The sequence below is a fragment of the Procambarus clarkii genome, chromosome 71 (assembly GCF_040958095.1).
Source record: "Procambarus clarkii isolate CNS0578487 chromosome 71, FALCON_Pclarkii_2.0, whole genome shotgun sequence".
Taxonomy (NCBI): domain Eukaryota; kingdom Metazoa; phylum Arthropoda; class Malacostraca; order Decapoda; family Cambaridae; genus Procambarus; species Procambarus clarkii.
In genome coordinates, this window is record NC_091220.1 from 24,159,323 (window position 1) to 24,181,166 (window position 21,844).

A 21,844-nucleotide genomic window follows, 5' to 3' on the forward strand; every position below is an offset into this window, starting at 1 on the left:
TTAATTCGCGGCTACCAGGGGCTTTCTCCCATTATACAATATAAATGTACTCACTAACTATTCTCTGGTATCTGTTCTTCAAGTAAAATTACCTATTTTTTTTGTTTAATTAGTCCATAATTCATAAAATTCCTTCAGGTCGATCTTCATATTTAGGAAAACATCTAATCAATTTGGAATTTAATTTTTCGTTCAGCTACAGTTACCAGCTACTATTTCATTGTTATATTTTATGTCGCTGGTCATTACGATTTTCCAAGAATTTAAACAGCTAAACAGCAAGTAGCATCTTGTTAGAGTACAGGAATTTACCTATGGAGAACCTCGATAGCTGCCGAAAATTATTAATGATTATATATGGAATTTAAAATAATGAATTATATACTATTTCTTATGTTACGTCTTTGGCGGGTAGGCGGTTCTGCGGGTTTACAACCGAATTGTTTAAAAATCACACTATTTTAAATGTATGAGTCACTAGTATGCTCTGATATATGTTCTGCAATGAAAATAAAGATTGTTTTGTTGTTAATTACTCCATAAATGTGTAATGTGTTAATTCAGTCTAAAATCTTTTTGCAATGTTTATATGCGATATACGTAGCTGGAAACTACCTAATATTTAATAATAATAGTTACAACATTTATTAATATATAATGTTGAAATAAATATCACACAAAGTCTGTATATCGGTTTTTAGATGTCTTATAAATCTTCTTTTAAAATAGTATTAATGATTTTTATGAATCTTGAGTAAAAATTATGTTAATTATTATTAATCTAATTGTTATTATTTTAAGTAAAAGAACTGCAAGTATTCGCATAACCACGGGATCTCTGTTTGTGTATGAATGCACGGATTTGTTTTTGTTATGAGAGGGACGCCTTAGAAAGCATGGTGTAGGCCACCTGTGGCTCGCATCCGATCCCACGATCGTCGTCGCCCCTAAATCAACACAACAGGTATTTAGTATTTACAATAATAATAAGTAATATTTCTTTTATAATAATATTGCAGCAGGTGGTGTAGTGGTAGGACACTCGCCTGGCGTACCGCGAGCGCTATGTCATGGGTTCGTATCCTGGCCGGGGAGGATTTACTGGGCGCAATTCCTTAACTGTAGCCTCTGTTTAACGCAACAGTAAAATGTGTACTTGGATGAAAAAACGATTCTTCGCGGCGGGGATCGTATTCCAGGGACCTGCCCGAAACGCTACGCGTACTAGTGGCTGTACAAGAATGTAACAACTCTTGTATATATCTCAGGTTAGGGGCTAGGCATTTACACTCTTAGGTCAGCAAACTAGCTAGAAGGTTAGACCATTACACTCCACTGGTCAATCGGGGCCCTGCATGACTCAGCTTATCCTAACCTAGCCCAGCTTAAACCATCTTAGCATAGTTCATTCTAGCTGTGCATAGTGCTTGCACAGCCTTGCTTATCCTAGTTTACCTCTTCCTAGCCTACCGTAGCCAAGCCTATCCCAGTATACCCTTACCTAGTCTTGCCTAGCCTAACCCTGCCTTGCTTTTAAACATGACCAGTCCTTCCTACCCTAGCCAAGCCCTGACCAGCTTAGCCAAGCCAATCCCTGCCAAGATTTAGCATAGCCTTGCCTTTTTATTAATATATAGAGGGTACCACCTCTGGTTGAGTTTGTAGGAACCCTCCACTTATAGGGTTGAGGGTTCCATATATATATATATATATATATATATATATATATATATATATATATATATATATATATATATATATAATATAATATATATATATATATATATATATATATATATATATATATATATATATATATATATATATATAATGTGTGTGTGTAAACATGCCACGTGTGTGTAAATCACAAAATTTAACACTTGGTGAAAAATGTGACAGTGTCAGACCACGGAGGAAGAATTGAAACAGGAATTTCCTTAAGTACTTTCATATATTAATACATCTTCAGAATGAATAATTTTTTATATAAATTAAATTAAAAAAAATCATTCCTCCATGGTCTGACACTCATATATATATATATATATATATATATATATATATATATATATATATATATATATATATATATATATATATATATATATATATATATAATATATATATATATATATATATATATATATATATATATATATATATATATATATATATATATATATATATATATATATATATATATATATATATCCTGCCTGAAATGTTGCGTGTACTAGTGGCTTTACAAGATAGTTCTTATAGAGATAGCATTTTGTGGTTATTCTCTATATCTGGTTCACCTAACAGTAAATACGTACCTGGGAGTTAGACAGCTGCTATGGGTTGCTTCCTAGGGATGTGTGTGTGTGTTTGTATTCATGTTGAATTTTACAAAGTAGGAAGATATGTTTGTAAAAAAAAAAATCAAATATTTTTGAAAGTATAAGTAGATTTGATATTTTTCTTTAATTGTTTGTCTGCTGTCTTGCCTCCTTCATCAAATGGCATCATTCTTGTTTTTTTAAGGATATCAGGAAAAGTAAGGCACTCCAGAGATTTGTTGACCCCTTCCTAGTGTTGCCTAGCCCAGCCCAGCCTAGACAAGGCAGGCTGGGCATCCTAGCCTCACGCAGCTTAGTCCCAACCTACATGTAGCAGCCCAGTCCATCCTAAGTGATCATTACCTTACTGGCTGTGTTTTCTCTTCAGCCCTGAATGTAATGTGGTGGAACATAAGCAGATACATATCAGGTCTTAGAGAATCTGTACTTCATACATTTGTTAATAATTTCTCACAAACATTTAAATAATTAAACACAAATTGTATAATAACTTCATATTATTCTTGCAATTTATTTTTGCATTTTTTTATACAAAATTTACATTTTAAAAGATTACCTCTATTTTTAGATTGATGACTTGAAGACTACAGTGCCATCCACACCAAATCATGGTCTTAAAATATCTCCTAGCAATGACGAGACCAATTTTCACAGAGATCAAATTTTTGCTAAGCAGTATTCACAGGTAAATATATATTATATATATAATATTATATATATAAAATTAACTACTTCATTGCTCAAAGCACCTTTAGACATTCTGAGAGTTGTGCTATTTTATTAAAAAATTAATTAGGCTATATTTTAATTTTTTGTAATGTTTTCATTACTTTTTTTGTTTTGAAATATAAATTGTTGAGTTTTGAAACATTTTGACATTAACTATACCTGAATATTTATAAACAAAAAAATACCAGAACTATGTCCTTGACAATTGCACTAAGAAGTCTTTGCCAAAATTAGGTGCTCAGTGCAGTAGTTAAAAACTTAAAAGTTGTACCACCTCTTGTGCAAGATTAGGGACCCATAGCCTCAGAGAAGAAAATAAAGAGTACTCAGAGAAGGCCTTGAATAATAGGCAGGCTGTTTGTGTGTGTTTCGACGGTAAGCTTGCTGACACCAATTGTAGTTACCTAAGTGTAGTTACAGGATGAGAGCTACGCTCGTGGTGTCCTGTCTACCCAGCACTCTTTGTCACATAATGCTTTGAAACTACTGACGGTCTTGGCCGCCACCACCTTCTCACTTAACTTGTTCCAACCGTGTACCACTCTGTATGCGAAAGGAAATTTTTGTATATTTCTTTGGCATCTTTGTTTAGTTAGTTTAAATCTATGACCTTTTGTTCTTGAAGTTCCAGGTCTCGGGAAATCTTCCCTATCGATTTTATCAATTCCTGTTACTATTTTGTACATAGTGATTTTATCACCTCTTTTTGTTTTCTTCTAGTTTTGGCATATTTAATGCCTCTGACCTCTCAACATAGCTCTTGCCCTTTAGTTCTGGGAGCCACTTAGTAGCATGTCTTTGCACCTTTTCCAGTTTGTTGATGTGCTTCTTAAGATATGGGCACCACACAACCGCTGCATATTCTAGCCTTGGCCGAACAAAACTCGTGAACAATTTCTTTAGTATTTCGCCATCCATGTATTTAAACGAAATTCTGAAGTTAGAAAGCGTGGCATAGGCTCCTCACACAACGTTCTTTATGTGGGCCTCAAGTGATAGTTTTCTATCTAGAATCAACCCTAGACCTCTTTCTTTTATCAGAATTATATAAAGATTTCTCACATAATTTGTAGGTTGTGTGGGATCTATGTTCTATTCCATATTCCATAACATGGCATTTATTCACATTAAATTTCATTTGCCAAGTGGTGCTCCATATATTTATTTTGTCCAGGTTTTCTTGAAGGGCATAACAATCATCTAAATTTCTTATCCATCCCATTATCTTAGCATCATCAGCAAACATGTTTATATAATTCTGTATTCCAACTGGTAGATCATTTATGTAGACAATGAACATTTCTGGTGCATGTACTGTGGTACTCCACTTGTGACACTTCTCCAGTCCGATTGCCTCTGATTACTGCCCTCATTTTTCTATCAGTCAGAAAATTTTTCATCCATGTTAGAAGCTTACCTGTCACCCATCCAAAATTTTCTAGTTTCCAGAACAACCTCTTATGTGGAACTCTGTCGAAAGCCTTTTTTATGTCTAGATAGATGCAGTCGACCCAACTACCTTTTTCCTTTAAAATCTCTGTGGCTCAATCATAGAAACTGAGTAAATTCGATACACAGGATCTTCCAGATCGAAAACAATACTGTCTGTGTGATATTATATAATTTCTCTCCAGGTGTTCTACCCATTTAGTTTTTATTATTTTTTTTTCAATCTTTTCACTGTTACACTTGTCAATGATTCAGGTCTATAACTGAGAGGGGTGGGGTCTTCCCTGTTGCCACTTTTGTAGATTTTAACTATGTTAGCCTTTTTCCACATGTTTGCTATGACTCATGTACACAGGGATGCCTGAAAGATCAGGTGAAGTGGAAGGCTGAGCTCAGATACACATTCTCTTAGAACCCATGGTGAAACTCCATCTGGACCAACTGCTTTGTTCTTACTTAGCTACTTTAGCATATTTTCCACTTCATCTCTAGACACCTCTATACGCTCTATGATGTTCTCAGAAATTCTTATTGTGTCTGGTTCTCTTAAGATTTCATTTTGTATAAACACACTTTGGAACTTTTGGTTTAATGTTTCGCACATTGCATTATCATTTTCTGTGAATCTGTTTCCTATTTTCAACCTCTGGATATTATCCTTTACCTGCAATTTGTTGTTTATGAATTTGTAGAATAGGCCCAGTTCTGTTTTACATTTATCCATTATCCCTTTTTAAAAATTTCTTTCTGCCTCTCCCTTTACTGCTGTATAGTTGTTTCTCGCATCTTTGTATCGCTGGTATGATTGAGGGTTTGGCTTCTTTCTATGTTGATACCTGCTTGATGGGGTTCTGCTCTTCTACTCCCCAAGCCCGGCCCGAGGCCAGGCTCGACTTGTGAAAGTTTGGTCCACCAGGCTGTTGCTTGGAGCGGCCCGCAGGGCCACATACCCACCACAGCCCGGCTGATCCGGAACTTCTCTTAGAAAACAGTCCAGTTTTCTCCTGAAGATGTCCACGGTTGTTCTGGCAATATTTCTTATAGTCGCTGGGCGGACGTTGAACAACCGCGGACCTCTGATGTTTATACAGTGCTCTCTGATTGTGCCTGTGGCACCTCTGCTCTTCACTGGTTCAATCTTGCATTTTTTTCCATATCGTTCACTCCAGTACGTTGTTATTTTACTGTGTAGATTTGGGACCTGGCCCTCCAGTATCTTCCATGTGTATATTATTTGGTATCTCTCTCGTCTCCTTTCTAGAGAGTACATTTGGAGAGCTTTGAGACGATCCCAATAATTTAGGTGTTTTATCTCGTCTATGCGTGCCGTATATGTTCTCTGTATTCCCTCTATTTCAGCAATCTCTCCTGCTCTGAAGGGGGAAGTGAATACTGAGCAGTACTCGAGACGGGACAACATAAGGGACTTGAAGAGTACAACCATTGTGATGGGATCCCTGGATTTGAAAGTTCTCATAATCCATCCGATCATTTTTCTGGCTGACGCAATATTTGCTTGGTTATGCTCCCTAAACATTAGATCGTCGGACATCATTATTCCCAAATCCTTGACATGCTGTTTTTCTACTATGGGAAGATTCGATTGTGTTTTGTACCCTGTATTATGTTTCAGATCCTCATTTTTGCCATACCTGAAATTTATCACTGTTAAACATCATGTTATTTTCTGCTGCCCAATCGAAAACTTAGTTGACATCTGCTTGTAGTTTTTCAATGTCTTTCATTCCATTTTTGTCTCTTTTGGTCAGTGGCCCTCTCTCAATTTCTGTTGAACCAATCCTGTTTTCTGGCCCTGCATCTCTGTTTTGGTATGAATGTTTGTGTGCCTTCATTGTATATTTTGCAAAATTTGGCATACATTTAATTTACTTCCCTGTCTAGCAACAAGTCTGCCTAATTACTTATTAAAAAAAATTTGAAGTTCCCCATAGTGACCTCTCTCTCTCTCTCTCTTGAAATCAAGTTTATCAACTGTTTCAATGTCCCCATTTTCTGTGTGTGTGTGTGTTTGGAGGCTAAGCTTGCTGATACCATGTGTGTGTGTGTTTGGAGGCTAAGCTTGCTGATACCATGTGTGTGTGTGTGTTTTTGGAGGCTAAGCTTGCTGATACGGTGTGTGTGTGTGTGTGTTTGGAGGCTAAGCTTGCTGATACGGTGTGTGTGTGTGTGTTTGGAGGCTAAGCTTGCTGATACCATTTGTGTGTGTGTGTTTAGAGGCTAAGCTTGCTGATACCATTTGTGTGTGTGTGTGTGTGTTTAGAGGCTAAGCTTGCTGATACCATTTGTGTGTGTGTGTGTGTGTGTTTAGAGGCTAAGCTTGCTGATACCATGTGTGTATTTGGAGGCTAAGCTTGCTGATACCATGTGTGTATTTGGAAGCTAAGCTTGCTGATACCATGTGTGTGTGTGTTTGGAGGCTAAGCTTGCTGATACCATGTGTGTGTGTGTGTTTGGAGGCTAAGCTTGCTGATACGGTGTGTGTGTGTGTGTGTTTGGAGGCTAAGCTTGCTGATACCATTTGTGTGTGTGTGTTTAGAGGCTAAGCTTGCTGATACCATTTGTGTGTGTGTGTGTGTGTTTAGAGGCTAAGCTTGCTGATACCATTTGTGTGTGTGTGTGTGTGTGTGTTTAGAGGCTAAGCTTGCTGATACCATGTGTGTATTTGGAGGCTAAGCTTGCTGATACTATGTGTGTATTTGGAAGCTAAGCTTGCTGATACCATGTGTGTGTGTGTTTGGAGGCAAAGCTTGCTGATACCATGTGTGTGTGTGTGTTTGGAGGCTAAGCTTGCTGATACCATGTGTGTGTGTGTGTTTGGAGGCTAAGTTTGCTAACACAGTGTGTGTACTCACCTATTTTTACTCACCTGTTTAAATAATAATAGGGGTGTGTACCACCTCTGGTGCAATTGTAGGGACCCACAGCCTTGAAGAAAATAAAGAGTATTCAGAGAAGACCTTGTGGATTCTCACTGAACACTAATCTTTTCTTCTCCTATCACCCCTCTTATTTTGTTTTATGCTGTATTCTATTATATATCATATAAATACATAGCCAAATGGCAATATATATTATGTCTATACAAAAAGAAGACATCCACTTAATTTTTTTTCTCTTCTTTGTTTCTATGTGGATTTTGTTGTGACTAATGATTCTCCTCCTTCCCATCAACAGGTCTTCCTCACTGGGCTTGCTCGGCTTTTGTGTTACTGTGAGGGTGCCATCATCGTTTACCCTTCAAGACTGACTCATGCTGGCATTGCATTTGTGGACTTCCCTTCACAGTAAACAGTCCTTCTCCATATGGTGATTGTCCAGGGCAAGCAGGGTGTGACTGCCATCTTGGAGAAGCAGGGTCTTTTAATATGAAGAATCTTCCGTCTTCTCTACTTATGCCAGCTTGTGACAGCCTTGCATTCTTGTTACTTCATGGCCCTTGGGCCTTTTTTATTTATTTTACAATTTATATTTTTTTAAAATTTATTAATAAATTTTTTTATTAATACCCGTGTTTCACAAGAGATCCTTAACATTTTAAGCACCAATTGTATTGACTAATGTACGTCTTGTAACCTTTAAGACATAGACAAGACATAGATAAATGAGTGAATAATACTGAGTGACTAGGTTAGGGCGAGGAACATAGTACAGTGTCTGACTTTGGAAGAATGCCTACTGTTTTAGAAACCTTATTGCCATGATCATAATCGTATGGATTAAAAAGCATTTGTTGTCACTCCTACACTGTGGCTTGTTGAGCTTAAAACCTTTGCTCCTTGTTCGTGTTACATCTGACCTTTTGAAGAAATTGTATGAATCAATATCCTCCAAATTGTTCAGTATTTTAAAGGTTTCGCTCTATTACTCTCTCATTTGCATATATCTAAGCATATAGATTAGATATAGATTTAGATTAGATTTTTTAGTCAGGTAAAGGTACATACATTGCAGATGAGTTACAAAGGGAAAGACAATGACTAGAGTTCACTAGCTCTATTGGAAGAGAAACGTCTGCAAGACAAGTGTGGGCAAAAATTAAGGTAGCTAAGGGGAGCAGAGCCCGGCCTGCGGCTCACAACGACCCCCAGGGTAAGGCTGAAGAACTAATTCACAAGTGGAGTGATGCAGCATCATCCTCCTCCCTCCCTGCAGAAGTAAGCAGGGAACAGCTCCTCCGACATAATGACAGAAGGATTAGGATAACAAGAGCACAATCTAGTGATGACGAGTATGGGGAACCAATTACAGCCAAGGAAGTAAAGGGGGCTATGAAAAGGGTAAAAGTACAGCACCTGGTGAAGATGGCGTCACCTACGACATACTCAATGCACTGTGTGAAGTGTCTGGCAATCCACTACTCCACCTGTTTAACAAGTCATTCCTATGTGGAGTGTTGCCCACACAATGGAAACATGCAATAATGGTCCCAATACCGAAACCCAATGACCCTGGCAATTATAGACCTATCAGTCTCATGTAATGCACTTGGAAGATGCTTGAAAGGATCATCCTAAACCGACTATTGCACAAAATAGGCAGGTTAGGGGAGGGGTCAATGGATTTGTTAAAGGACGGAGGACAGCAAACTATAGTTAATTACCTTGCTAATGATACAGCTAAGTACTCCCAATAAACTCGCTCCTCGGGGCAAAATTTTAAAATTTAAAATACAATACCTAAAGCCACTAATACGCATAGCGTTTCGGGCAAGTATATACGAAGTAAAACCCAAACAAAGAACTGACTCCGTAGGACCCATAAAAGATGAGACTAACAATTTTAAGTTGTATGATAAAAGGGCGGCAAACACTCTCAATGAATACCTAACATCAGTGTTCACACTAGAAAGCTTGAATGACATCCCATCAACAACACAAATGTTTGTCGGAGGTAAGGAGAATGAATTAAGAGAAATACCAATTACACGCGACACAATCAGGAAGAGCATTGACAAACTAAAAGACTCAGAAGCCCAAAGTGTAAATGGATTTAAGTCCCAAGTCGTAAAGGAACTGGCAAATTAATTGGGTGGTTGTAGGTAGGAGCTGCCTCGTATGGGCCGGTGGGCCTTCTGCAGTTGTCTTTGTTCTTGTGTTCTTGTGTTCTTATGTTGAGTAGCAACATTTGCAAATTTGCAGATGATACAAAAATAGGTAGGGAAATTAACATGGAAGAAGACTCACTATCACTTCAAGTTGATCTAAATAGGGTTTTGAAATGGTCAAAAGATTGACAGATGCAGTTTAATGCTGATAAATGTAAAGTTTTGAGACTAGGTAATGATGATAGTTACAAGCTACGAGCTAGATGGTGTTGAGATTGCGAAGTCGGATTGTGAAAGGGATCTGGGAGTTATGATTAGTAAGAATTTAAAACAAAAGGATCAATGCATGAATGCTCGTAATAAGGCAAATAGGACACTGGGATTTATTAATCGAAGTGTTAGTAACAAGACACCTGGTGTGGTTCTTCAGCTATATCTTGCTCTGGTTAGGCCCCATTTACATTATGCAGTTCAGTTTTGGTCGCCATATTATAGAATGAATATAAATTCACTTGAACGTGTCTAGAGTAGGGTGACTAAGTTAATTCCCCAAAATAGAAATATTTTATATGAAGAAAGATTAACAAAGCTTAAATTGCATTCACGGGAAAAGAGAAGAGTTAGGGGTGATATGATAGAGGTTTACAAGTGGATGAATGGACATAACAAAGGGGATATTAGTAGGGTATTAAAAGTATCAACACATGACAGAACATAAAACAATGGGTATAAATTGGATAAGTTTAGATTTAGGAAAGACTTGGGTAAATACTGGTTTGGCAACAGGGTTGTTGATTTGTGAAACCAATTACCGCGTAACGTGGTGGAGGTGGGGTCCCTCGATTGTTTCAAGCGTGGGTTGGACATGTATATGAGTGGGTTTGGGTGGTTATAGATAGGAGCTGCCTCGTATGGGCCAATAGGCCTTCTGCAGATACCTTTATTCTTATGCTCTTAATTCACTATGCTTGCCAGTGAAACTCCTTTTCAGAAAATGCCCGAAACCCGAAACCCTGCCCGAAACGCTTTGCGTAATAGTGGCTTTAGGCATTGTATGTACTAGCTCTTATCTATAAAGCCAACAAATTTGTAAAATCTCTTTATGTATGTACCTTTGCCTAAATAAAAATTATTATTATTATTATTATAAAATCGCTGGACCATGGAATAGTTCCCCTAGTAATAGTTGAAGGTGATGTAGTGATCGAATAATCCTTATACTCCATTATCTCATCATCATAATGGCATAACTAATTACACAAGCATTAATCCTATCCCTATTTACAGGTAACGGTTTTCCACCCTTCTATATCTTACTGTGAGGTGTCGTCACCGTACATAAGCAAGCGACTTGAGAATAGCACATTACGGGCTATTCATGCCCGTGCCACCTCTTGGGTGGCTTAATCTTTATAAATAAATCAGAATAGCACACACCATTTGGTCCGGGAGCCATCTCCCGTCACGCAGGGTGCAGTTGCGCCTCCACAGATCTCCAGTATCATCTTTTGATACTGGTAATGGCTCAAAAGGGCCACCACTTACGGGGTATTCATGCCCGTGTCACCTCTTGGGTGGCTTAATCTTCATCAATCAATCGAATAGCACACAGTACAATCTCCAGTCAAGAATGTAGCACTCGGCGTGTACAGTTCTAATCGACCCAAGACGCTACAGCCTCGACACAGAGCAGACAGCAGACTACGACCGTTGTTCAGGTCCATGTAAACTACATCTACCCGAAGTCCTTCGTCTGAATAGCCAGTTACCAGTTACAGGAGATACTTTTTCACCCACAGAGTTATTAACTCATGGAACCGCCTACCCACCGAAGCGGTACGTGGCAAAACGATGCTGATTTTCAAAATATACCTGGAAAAGATCATTCCTCCCTACACCTGGGGGGTACCTTCGTTAAAGTAAAAAGGTATACAGAAATAACAAAGAAAATAGATATGAATACTATTACCTTCGATGTTAGTAGTAGTTGTGCAAGTGAGGAGAAAGAAAAAATATTACGGAGTTGGAAGGAAGTTTCTAAGGTACTCTCGTATCTCATGGAATGTGACGGACAGGGCAAAGGTAGTTTTATTATTAATCATGGATGAAAGTAGATTGATAATATTATCTTGGAACGTTAATAGATTAAAAACTAGAGCGGTGGATGTACACTATTATACTCTTAGAGAGAATATTAACATAGTAGCACTCCAGGAAACTGGGGATAGGGATGGTAACATTCTGAACATGAAGATGGACATGTTGAACATGAAGATGTTCAACTGCTGGGCGAGCCCTCTCCTACTCATCTGAGGGGAGGGAGATTAGATTATGCTTGTTTGATAAATGCTGAGGGCATAGAGGAGAATTGTCTTACTGTGGATGAAATGCTAAGAGATTTTGCATTACAAATACAGCTTAAACTAGATAAAAAGCATGCCTGCCTTCAGAGGAAAAGCTTAAAGTTTAATAAGGGAGAATTAAGGGGTCTTGTTGGTCATATTAAGTCTTGGTATGATACTTATAAGCCAGTTTCGGCAGAAGCATTTTATTAAGATTTAATTAAGGAGGTAGATGTATTTAATGCAACATTGAACCGGAAAACATCTGGTATAGAAAAGCATCCCCCCATAAAAGTGTGCGGAGAAGAGAAAGGAAATTTGGAGCAAGTATTGGCAGGAGTTTGCAGAGAAAGTTAGGAGTAACAAACTTGAAGGAAATCTGGCAAGACATAAATGAAATAAGGGGTAAAAAGCATAATTTTGTTGCACATCCTGACCCGTAAAGATTTGCAAAAGGTCTCGTAAATAAATGGGCGGAAGCTGCCAAACTTAGTTCATTTAATTACCCGCTGTAACGAGAGAGTCGTTTGATTCTTGGAAAGATCTAAGAAAGGATTTTATACTTACAGCAGGTAACAGTGGTGATGTCACTTGCACAGGTATTACCAGAGAAGAACTAATAACGGCGATTAAAGTTGGGAAATCTACCGCCCCCTGGGGAGGATGGAGTAACTTATGAAATACTTAATGAACTTGCCATTATGACGAGAAGCCCGCTGTTAGACCTCTAATATTAATTATAAAGAGGGCAGAATTCCCAGTAAATGAAAAAGAACTATGATCATCCCTATCCCTAAAGCCAATGGAGAGTACAGGCCTGTGTCTTTAACCTCGTGTTTTTGTAAAATGATGGAGAGGATCATTTTAAATAAACTTTTGTATATAATAGGTGATCAGCTGTCTAATAATTTTTCGGGTTCCTCAGAGGAAAAAGTACCTCTGACTGTATTATTAAATGTCTAGCTAATGGTAATGATTATTATAGAATTTTTATTGATTTATAAGGAGCTTTTGATAAAGCCAACAAAGAGGTTATTTTATATGAATTAGCTGGTCTTGGTGTTGAAGGGAGATTATTGCGCTGGATAGGGGATTATCTTCAGGAAAGGAAGGCTCAGGTGTGGTATCAAGGTTGTATGGTTCAAGGTTCAAGGTATCAAGGTCAAGAACTCTGCACACCTCAGGGAGGAGTGTTGAGTCTCACCCTGTTTAATGTACTAATGAATAAGATAGCATCTGAGAAATACTCAAATTGGGTAACTCCAATCATATATGCCGATGATATTTTGTTTCAGGGCAAAGATATTTCAAAGGTTCAAACAGTGTTGGACAATTTCGGAAACCAGTGTCACCACATGGGACTAGTGGTTAATGAAGACAAAACTAAAGTTTGAATGTAGAAGTCGGAGGCCCATTATATTGGAAATAAACGGTAAAAATATAGAGAGTGTTAATATATATAAATATTTAGGCATATATGTTGGATATACCCATGAGAGTTTGGAAACTGAGATGAACAGACTGTTGAGTCAATGTCGGAAGAGATTACAACCTCTGAAGGCATTGGCATGCTGTGGAAAGGAGTGGGAGTCCAAGTGCTACGAATGATGTACTTGAGTACTGTAAGATTTCTTATTGATTATGCTGCACCTGTCATTTCTTGTTTTGGTAAAGGTTGGATGGGCAAGTTGGAGAAGGTACAAAATGAAGCCGTTGGGGGTCGTTGTGAGCCGCTGCTACCTGAATTTTTGCCACACTTGTCTTGCAGACGTTTCTCTTCCAATAGAGCTAGTGAACTCTAGTCATTGTCTTTCCCTTTGTAACTCATCTGCAATGTATGTACCTTTACCTGACTAAAAAATCTAATCTAAATCTATATCTAATCTATATGCTTAGATATATGCAAATGAGAGAGTAATAGAGCGAAACCTTTAAAATACTGAACAATTTGGAGGATATTGATTCATACAATTTCTTCAAAAGGTCAGATGTAACACGAACAAGGAGCAAAGGTTTTAAGCTCAACAAGCCACAGTGTAGGAGTGACAACAAATGCTTTTTAACCCATACGATTATGATCATGGCAATAAGGTTTCTAAAACAGTAGGCATTCTTCCAAAGTCAGACACTGTACTATGTTCCTCGCCCTAACCTAGTCACTCAGTATTATTCACTCATTTATCTATGTCTTGTCTATGTCTTAAAGGTTACAAGACGTACATTAGTCAATACAATTGGTGCTTAAAATGTTAAGGATCTCTTGTGAAACACGGGTATTAATAAAAAAATTTATTAATAAATTTTAAAAAAATATAAATTGTAAAATAAATAAAAAATGCCCAAGGGCCATGAAGTAACAAGAATGCAAGGCTGTCACAAGCTGGCATAAGTAGAGAAGACGGAAGATTCTTCATATTAAAAGACCCTGCTTCTCCAAGATGGCAGTCACACCCTGCTTGCCCTGGACAATCACCATATGGAGAAGGACTGTTTACTGTGAAGGGAAGTCCACAAATGCAATGCCAGCATGAGTCAGTCTTGAAGGGTAAACGATGATGGCACCCTCACAGTAACACAAAAGCCGAGCAAGCCCAGTGAGGAAGACCTGTTGATGGGAAGGAGGAGAATCATTAGTCACAACAAAATCCACATAGAAACAAAGAAGAGAAAAAAAATAAAGTGGATGTCTTCTTTTTGTATAGACATAATAAATATTGCCATTTGGCTATGTATTTATATGATATATAATAGAATACAGCATAAAACAAAATAAGAGGGGTGATAGGAGAAGAAAAGATTAGTGTTCAGTGAGAATCCACAAGGTCTTCTCTGAATACTCTTTATTTTCTTCAAGGCTGTGGGTCCCTACAATTGCACCAGAGGTGGTACACACCCCTATTATTATTTAAACAGGTGAGTAAAAATAGGTGAGTACACACACGGTGTTAGCAAACTTAGCCTCCAAACACACACACACACACATGGTATCAGCAAGCTTAGCCTCCAAACACACACACACACATGGTATCAGCAAGCTTAGCCTCCAAACACACACACACATGGTATCAGCAAGCTTAGCTTCCAAATACACACATGGTATCAGCAAGCTTAGCCTCCAAATACACACATGGTATCAGCAAGCTTAGCCTCTAAACACACACACACACACACAAATGGTATCAGCAAGCTTAGCCTCTAAACACACACACACACACACAAATGGTATCAGCAAGCTTAGCCTCTAAACACACACACACAAATGGTATCAGCAAGCTTAGCCTCCAAACACACACACACACACACACCGTATCAGCAAGCTTAGCCTCCAAACACACACACACACACATGGTATCAGCAAGCTTAGCCTCCAAACACACACACACATGGTATCAGCAAGCTTAGCTTCCAAATACACACATGGTATCAGCAAGCTTAGCCTCCAAATACACACATGGTATCAGCAAGCTTAGCCTCTAAACACACACACACACACACACACACAAATGGTATCAGCAAGCTTAGCCTCTTAACACACACACACACACACAAATGGTATCAGCAAGCTTAGCCTCTAAACACACACACACAAATGGTATCAGCAAGCTTAGCCTCCAAACACACACACACACACACACCGTATCAGCAAGCTTAGCCTCCAAACACACACACACACACACCGTATCAGCAAGCTTAGCCTCCAAACACACACACACACATGGTATCAGCAAGCTTAGCCTCCAAACACACACACACATGGTATCAGCAAGCTTAGCCTCCAAACACACACACACACAGAAAATGGGGACATTGAAACAGTTGATAAACTTGATTTCAAGAGAGAGAGAGAGAGGTCACTATGGGGAACTTCAAAATTTTTTTAATAAGTAATTAGGCAGACTTGTTGCTAGACAGGGAAGTAAATTAAATGTATGCCAAATTTTGCAAAATATTCAATGAAGGCACACAAACATTCATACCAAAACAGAGATGCAGGGCCAGAAAACAGGATTGGTTCAACAGAAATTGAGAGAGGGCCACAGACCAAAAGAGACAAAAATGGAATGAAAGACATTGAAAAACTACAAGCAGATGTCAACAAAGTTTTCGATTGGGCAGCAGAAAATAACATGATGTTTAACAGTGATAAATTTCAGGTATGGCAAAAATGAGGATCTGAAACATAATACAGGGTACAAAACACAATCGAATCTTCCCATAGTAGAAAAACAGCATGTCAAGGATTTGGGAATAATGATGTCCGACGATCTAATGTTTAGGGAGCATAACCAAGCAAATATTGCGTCAGCCAGAAAAATGATCGGATGGATTATGAGAACTTTCAAATCCAGGGATCCCATCACAATGGTTGTACTCTTCAAGTCACTTATGTTGTCCCGTCTCGAGTACTGCTCAGTATTCACTTCCCCCTTCAGAGCAGGAGAGATTGCTGAAATAGAGGAAATACAGAGAACATATACGGCACGCATAGACGAGATAAAACACCTAAATTATTGGGATCGTCTCAAAGCTCTCCAAATGTACTCTCTAAAAAGGAGACGAGAGAGATACCAAATAATATACACATGGAAGATACTGGAGGGCCAGGTCCCAAATCTACACAGTAAAATAACAACGTACTGGAGTGAACGATATGGAAAAAATGCAAGATTGAACCAGTGAAGAGCAGAGGTGCCACAGGCACAATCAGAGAGCACTGTATAAACATCCAAGGTCCGCGGTTGTTCAACGTCCTCCCAGTGACTATAAGAAATATTGCCAGAACAACCGTGGACATCTTCAGGAGAAAACTGGACTGTTTTCTAAGAGAAGTTCCGGATCAGCCGGGCTGTGGTGGGTATGTGGCCCTGCGGGCCGCTCCAAGCAACAGCCTGGTGGACCAAACTCTCATAAGTCGAGCCTGGCCTCGGGCCGGGCTTGGGGAGTAGAAGAGCAGAACCCCATCAAGCAGGTATCAACATAGAAAGAAGCCAAACCCCCAATCATACCAGCGATACAAAGATGTGAGAAACAACTATAAAGCAGTAAGGGGAGAGGCAGAAAGAATTTTTTAAAAAGGGATAATGGATAAATGTAAAACAGAACTGGGCCTATTCTACAAATTCATAAACAACAAATTGCAGGTAAAGGATAATATCCAGAGGTTGAAAATAGGAAACAGATTCACAGAAAATGATAATGCAATGTGCGAAACATTAAACCAAAAGTTCCAAAGTGTGTTTATACAAAATGAAATCTTAAGAGAACCAGACACAATAAGAATTTCTGAGAACATCATAGAGCGTATAGAGGTGTCTAGAGATGAAGTGGAAAATATGCTAAAGTAGCTAAGTAAGAACAAAGCAGTTGGTCCAGATGGAGTTTCACCATGGGTTCTGAGAGAATGTGTATCTGAGCTCAGCCTTCCACTTCACCTGATCTTTCAGGCATCCCTGTGTACATGAGTCATAGCAAACATGTGGAAAAAGGCTAACATAGTTCCAATCTACAAAAGTGGCAACAGGGAAGACCCCACCCCTCTCAGTTATAGACCTGAATCATTGACAAGTGTAACAGTGAAAAGATTGAAAAAAAAAATAATAAAAACTAAATGGGTAGAACACCTGGAGAGAAATTATATAATATCACACAGACAGTATTGTTTTCGATCTGGAAGATCCTGTGTATCGAATTTACTCAGTTTCTATGATTGAGCCACAGAGATTTTAAAGGAAAAAGGTAGTTGGGTCGACTGCATCTATCTAGACATAAAAAAGGCTTTCGACAGAGTTCCACATAAGAGGTTGTTCTGGAAACTAGAAAATTTTGGATGGGTGACAGGTAAGCTTCTAACATGGATGAAAAATTTTCTGACTGATAGAAAAATGAGGGCAGTAATCAGAGGCAATCGGACTGGAGAAGTGTCACAAGTGGAGTACCACAGTACATGCACCAGAAATGTTCATTGTCTACATAAATGATCTACCAGTTGGAATACAGAATTATATAAACATGTTTGCTGATGATGCTAAGATAATGGGATGGATAAGAAATTTAGATGATTGTCATGCCCTTCAAGAAAACCTGGACAAAATAAATATATGGAGCACCACTTGGCAAATGAAATTTAATGTGAATAAATGCCATGTTATGGAATATGGAATAGAACATAGATCCCACACAACCTACAAATTATGTGAGAAATCTTTATATAATTCTGATAAAAGAAAGAGGTCTAGGGTTGATTCTAGATAGAAAACTATCACTTGAGGCCCACATAAAGAACGTTGTGTGAGGAGCCTATGCCACGCTTTCTAACTTCAGAATTTCGTTTAAATACATGGATGGCGAAATACTAAAGAAATTGTTCACGAGTTTTGTTCGGCCAAGGCTAGAATATGCAGCGGTTGTGTGGTGCCCATATCTTAAGAAGCACATCAACAAACTAGAAAAGTGCAAAGACATGCTACTAAGTGGCTCCCAGAACTAAAGGGCAAGAGCTATGTGGAGAGGTCAGAGGCATTAAATATGCCAAAACTAGAAGACAACAAAAAGAGGTGATAAAATCACTATGTACAAAATAGTAACAGGAATTGATAAAATCGATAGGGAAGATTTCCCGAGACCTGGAACTTCAAGAACAAAAGGTCATAGATTTAAACTAACTAAACAAAGATGCCAAAGAAATATACAAAAATTTTCTTTCGCATACAGAGTGGTACACGGTTGGAACAAGTTAAGTGAGAAGGTGGTGGCGGCCAAGACCGTCAGTAGTTTCAAAGCATTATGTGACAAAGAGTGCTGGGTAGACGGGACACCACGAGCGTAGCTCTCATCCTGTAACTACACTTAGGTAACTACAATTGGTGTCAGCAAGCTTACCGTCGAAACACACACAAACAGCCTGCCTATTATTCAAGGCCTTCTCTGAGTACTCTTTATTTTCTTCTCTGAGGCTATGGGTCCCTAATCTTGCACCAGAGGTGGTACAACTTTTATGTTTTTAACTACTGCACTGAGCACCTGATTTTGGCAAAGACTTCTTAGTGCAATTGTCAAGGACATAGTTCTGGTATTTTTTTGTTTATAAATATTCAGGTATAGTTAATGTCAAAATGTTTCAAAACTCAACAATTTATATTTCAAAACAAAAAAAGTAATGAAAACATTACAAAACATTAAAATATAGCCTAATTAATTTTTTAATAAAATAGCACAACTCTCAGAATGTCTAAAGGTGCTTTGAGCAATGAAGTAGTTAATTTTATATATATAATATTATATATATAATATATATTTACCTGTGAATACTGCTTAGCAAAAATTTGATCTCTGTGAAAATTGGTCTCGTCATTGCTAGGAGATATTTTAAGACCATGATTTGCTGTGGATGGCACTGTAGTCTTCAAGTCATCAATCTAAAAATAGAGGTAATCTTTTAAAATGTAAATTTTGTATAAAAAAATGCAAAAATAAATTGCAAGAATAATATGAAGTTATTATACAATTTTTGTTTAATTATTTAAATATTTGTGAGACATTATTAAGAAATGTATGAAGTACAGATTCTCTAAGACCTGATATGTATCTGCTTATGTTCCACCACATTACATTCAGGGCTGAAGAGAAAACACAGCCAGTAAGGTAATGATCACTTAGGATGGACTGGGATGCTACATGTAGGTTGGGACTAAGCTGCGTGAGGCTAGGATGCCCAGCCTGCCTTGTCTAGGCTGGGCTGGGCTAGGCAACACTAGGAAGGAGTCAACAAATCTCTGGAGTGCCTTACTTTTCCTGATATCCTTAAAAAAACAAGAATGATGCCATTTTATAAAGGAGGCAAGACAGCAGACAAACAATTAAAGAAAAATATCAAATCTACATATACTTTCAAAAATATTTGATTTTTTTTTTTACAAACATATCTTCCTACTTTGTAAAATTCAACATGAATACAAACACACACACACATCCCTAGGAAGCAACCCATAGCAGCTGTCTAACTCCCAGGTACTTATTTACTGTTAGGTGAACCAGATATAGAGAATAACCACAAAATGCTATCTCTATAAGAACTATCTTGTAAAGCCACTAGTACACGCAACATTTCAGGCAGGATATATAAAATATATATATATATATATATATATATATATATATATATATATAACTGAAAACTCACACCCCAGAAGTGACTCGAACCCATACTCCCACAACTGGTATGTACAGGGACGCCTTAATCCGCTTGACCATCACGACCGGACAAAAGGAAGTGATAGCCGAGGCTATATGAACCACTTCCCCGCCGGCACTCGGATGGTAATCTTGGGCATAGCATTTTATCAAATCACCTCATTCTTTGGGGCACACGTGAGGAACACAAATGCAAACAAGCCTGAATGGTCCCCAGGACTATATACAACTGAAAACTCACACCCCAGAAATGACTCGAACCCATACTCCCACAACTGGTATGTACAGGGACGCCTTAATCCGCTTGACCATCATGACCGGACAAAAGGAAGTGATAGCCGAGGCTATATGAACCACTTCCCCGCCGGCACTCGGATGGTAATCTTGGGCATAGCATTTTATCAAATCACCTCATTCTTTGGGGCACACGTGAGGAACACAAATGCAAACAAGCCTGAATGGTCCCCAGGACTATATACAACTGAAAACTCACACCCCAGAAGTGACTCGAACCCATACTCCCACAACTGGTATGTACAGGGACGCCTTAATCCGCTTGACCATCACGACCGGACAAAAGGAAGTGATAGCCGAGGCTGATTTGATGATTTGATAAAATGCTATGCCCAAGATTACCATCCGAGTGCCGGCGGGGAAGTGGTTCATATAGCCTCGGCTATCACTTCCTTTTGTCCGGTCGTGATGGTCAAGCGGATTAAGGCGTCCCTGTACATACCAGTTGTGGGAGTATGGGTTCGAGTCACTTCTGGGGTGTGAGTTTTCAGTTGTATATAGTCCTGGGGACCATTCAGGCTTGTTTGCATTTGTGTTCCTCACGTGTGCCCCAAAGAATGAGGTGATTTGATAAAATGCTATGCCCAAGATTACCATCCGAGTGCCGGCGGGGAAGTGGTTCATATAGCCTCGGCTATCACTTCCTTTTGTCCGGTCGTGATGGTCAAGCGGATTAAGGCGTCCCTGTACATACCAGTTGTGGGAGTATGGGTTCGAGTCACTTCTGGGGTGTGAGTTTTCAGTTGTATATAGTCCTGGGGACCATTCAGGCTTGTTTGCATTTGTGTTCCTCACGTGTGCCCCAAAGAATGAGGTGATTTGATAAAATGCTATGCCCAAGATTACCATCCGAGTGCCGGCGGGGAAGTGGTTCATATAGCCTCGGCTATCACTTCCTTTTGTCCGGTCGTGATGGTCAAGCGGATTAAGGCGTCCCTGTACATACCAGTTGTGGGAGTATGGGTTCGAGTCACTTCTGGGGTGTGAGTTTTCAGTTGTATATAGTCCTGGGGACCATTCAGGCTTGTTTGCATATATATATATATATATATATATATATATATATATATATATATATATATATATATATATATATATATATATATATATATATATATGTCGTACCTAATAGCCAGAACGCACTTCTCAGCCTACTATTCAAGGCCCGATTTGCCTAATAAGCCAAGTTTTCATGAATTAATGTTTTTTCGTCTACCTAACCTACCTAACCTAACCTAACCTAGCTTTTTTTGGCTACCTAACCTAACCTTACCTATAAATATAGGTTAGGTTAGGTTAGGTAGGGTTGGTTAGGTTCGGTCATATATCTACATTAATTTTAACTCCAATAAAAAAAAATTGACCTCATACATAAAGAAAAGGGTTGCTTTATCATTTCATAAGAAAAAAATTATAGTAAATATATTTATTCA

General features: G+C 38.5%; 2 long non-coding RNA genes across 2 annotated transcripts in view; one reads left to right on the top strand and one right to left on the bottom strand.

Moving 5' to 3' along the window:
- The first annotated feature begins 846 nt into the window (after positions 1-846).
- Positions 847-7,995, top strand: LOC138356327 (uncharacterized). Its single transcript, XR_011224357.1, has 3 exons — positions 847-964; positions 2,911-3,027; positions 7,716-7,995. It is a non-coding gene; the product is annotated as an uncharacterized lncRNA (long non-coding RNA).
- A 6,268-nt stretch (positions 7,996-14,263) lies between these two features.
- The window catches only part of LOC138356328 (uncharacterized), a 9,915-nt gene continuing 2,334 nt past the window's right edge, over positions 14,264-21,844 (bottom strand). Inside the window, exons 2-3 of the long non-coding RNA XR_011224358.1 lie at positions 19,226-19,342; positions 14,264-14,532 (exon numbers count right to left, since the gene is read on the bottom strand). This is a non-coding gene — a long non-coding RNA (uncharacterized lncRNA). The remainder of the gene's footprint in view (positions 14,533-19,225; positions 19,343-21,844) is intronic.